Source organism: Pteropus vampyrus, unplaced genomic scaffold (assembly GCF_000151845.1).
Source record: "Pteropus vampyrus isolate Shadow unplaced genomic scaffold, Pvam_2.0 Scaffold54, whole genome shotgun sequence".
Taxonomy (NCBI): domain Eukaryota; kingdom Metazoa; phylum Chordata; class Mammalia; order Chiroptera; family Pteropodidae; genus Pteropus; species Pteropus vampyrus.
In genome coordinates, this window is record NW_011888835.1 from 6,149,060 (window position 1) to 6,152,232 (window position 3,173).

Genomic DNA, 3,173 nt, shown 5'->3' on the forward strand with positions numbered 1-3,173 from the left:
AGTTGTTTTTTAAAAAATGTCCCTGTTTGGATGATAAAATATACGATATGCTTATTAACAAAGGAGCTGGTATCTAGGGCGTGCTTAATTAGTGTTAGGTATTAGTTTTACCGTTAATGTTAAACTATTAGTGTTAGTATAATCCTCCCTGCCAGTCATAGAGGCCCTGGAATTAAGCTAGTCCTGATCTGCAGATAGACCCAGACAGTAGATCTAAGAGTGGAGGGGGGGGGGGGGCGTGGGGGGGTTGGGGGCTGGGAAGCCTGTACAGTACAGGGCTGAGAGCTTGAGTTTGGGGGGTAGGGTGGGGGTTAAAATCCTACATCTGCCATTTACTAGCCCAACTCATATGATGCCTCCCCTAAGAAGGCTTACCAGATTCTCCCACTCAAAATTAATGATCTCCTCTTCTGCATTCCCTTAGCACTTTGTTGACATCTCAATGTATTACTGTCCTTGTCACAGATCGCAATATCCTTAAATCAAACAGCTATTATACACCAAAGTCTGATTAATCCACACATATAGTAAGATAAAGCTAGGCAATAATATACTAAGGTAAAAGAAAACCTATAAAATATGAAGTGGCATGCAGTCCTAAGAATGAATGAAATTATGAAACATTATTCTTATTTTATACTTCTTTCTCTGAAGAATATATACTTAATATTTTTTTACAAAAACAAATGCCTACTTGATATAACATGCAGTTATAAAAATTATAGAACTATCTAACGTAAAAAAGATTAAAAATCCTCTTCTTCTTACATCCCAGAGTGTGGGGGTGAATCACTGTGAACACACAGTTATCTCAGTTACTAACAAAGCCATGTTCCAAAGAAAATAGGAATCACCTGGGAAACGAAGGGCTCAAATATCTTACGAGTAAGAAAAAGAATGACAATTTTTTATGACAAATAATTTAAGTAACTATTACACTGAAGTAATTTTGAGTAACACATAACACCTTCCTGAGTTAATGACAATAGAATTAGGAACGCTTTTTCTCCTTACTGTCATCTTTTAAAAGCTCACTGTGTTCAGTTCAATAAAAATCTTTACGATAACGTCATCATTTTCTAAACCTGGAATCAAGCTTTGCAACAATTTTGGACAGAACTTCCTACAATTTATAGGTGAACTCTTCCCCTTGGAAACTCTCTGTTTCCTCTAGAAGATATTACATATCAATTCATTTTATCGATTCGTCTAACTCAATGTTCTCAAAAGTCATTAGAGTTATAACATTTTAAAGTGCAGAAGAAACCACACGTAATTTGTATGTCGTCTCAATTTTCTATTCTACAGATGAGGAAACTAAGTCTTGGTGATATGACCAAATACGCACAGCCATTAGTGGTGATATTCAGTCTTGAACTCTAGACTCCCAATGCCCAGTTTCAGCCTCTTCTCCACAAGCTGCTTCCCTCAGAGACAGTTTCCTGAACCTGAACCATAAGTACCGTGTTTTCTCACAAGGCCACCTTTGATTGGGAAATTGATTTAAATACAACTGGATACCTGCTTAAGCCTTTTTTTTTTTTAAGTCTATTTTAGTTACTGTTGCTGCATAACAAATTACCCTACACCACAGTGGCATAAGACAACAATTATTTTATTTTGCTCATGATGCTGCAGTTGGGAGTTAGGGAAGGGCTTATCTGAGTTGATGGCACTTAGGCCGGAGCTGCAGTCATCTGAAAGTCTACCGGGCAGGATGGCCAAGAGGGCTTGCTCACACGGGTGGCAGCTGGTGCCACTTAGTATCTGCTAGAAGCTCAGCTGGAGTTGCTGGCTAGAGTGTCTGCACACAGCCTTTCCAGCATGGTAGTGTCAGAAGCTCATACATGGTGGCCAGCTTTCTCCAGAGCAAGTACCGTGAGTCAATAAAGCAGGAACTACAAGGCCTTTTCAAAATGATGAAACACCACTTCTCAGAAGTCATGCAACATCTCTTCTACTGCATTCTATTCTTTACAAGAGAGTTGCTAAGGCTGGCTTAGATACAAGAAAGAGAACCCACCTCTCATTGTGAATGGTTTCAAATAATCTGTAGACATATTTTAAAACTGTCACATGCTCACTGAGAGAAAAATCAGAGGTAAGCTAGGAGATATGATAGAAAGGTAGGAGAACTGATCAGTAACCTATACCCATGAAAGAAACTTTGGAAAATACAACATATGCCCCTCTCTGTTTATCATCCTAAATCCCTACAATAGAAACTGCAATTAAGAGTGATCAACCTCAGCTTTGTCTAGTTTCCAAGGCAATGGATTGACATTCGGGATAAAGTTCTAAAAAGGAGATGACCTATTATGCCAAATAATAATCTTCAAAGTCAGAAACTTGAGTTGCAAATCAAGTGTTTCGCATTTGAGTTAATGAAGGACCAAAGAGATTTTTATTGTTCTCCCAATGAGCCTGTTGAATTAAATTTTATAGAACTTCTTGGGGAGCTGTGGTTCTTTTTCACTTGATTTGTATGGCACTCCATAGAGCCCACTGTGGAGATTAATGCTTAGCGAATTTCAGATGATAGATGATGATTAGAACAGAGCAGTCCATAAATGTCTTAGTCCATAGAAATACCAAGGAGACTGTAGGATAGACATCTATGATTCTAAGAGTTTAGATGGATAAGCGAACATTTTCAAGTATTTGTGATTTCAGAAAATGAAAAACTGCAACAATTTCCAGTGGCACCAAGGGCCACTAACACCTCTTAGCATTTTAAACTGGATCAAGAAAAGAGATATAAAAATTGAAGGAAACAATCAATACTCACTAGAGAATGAATTAGGATGCTGAATTTAAAAATCATCTCCATTTCTGATTTCTTCTTAATCTTTCCAAAAAGGAGATATTTAGAGGTAGGCAGGAAAACCTTATGGGCGTGCTACAACATAAGGACATGAGTTCTCATAGCAGGAAGGTCATAAGACTATTATCCTTCTTCAAAACCTCTGCCTTGCCAATAAAGATGTAAATTTTCCAGATTCCAAAGGTCGATTTAAATTATTGTGAAAATCAATTATTTAAATTAGGGTTTGAAGACGTGGTTCCATAGTGCAGCGGTTAGCACATTTGCTTTACACACAGAAAGTCCTGGATTCGCACCCCAGTGGAGCCATGGTCCATAGTCCATGGCCATGCCACCCTGAACAAGCCCG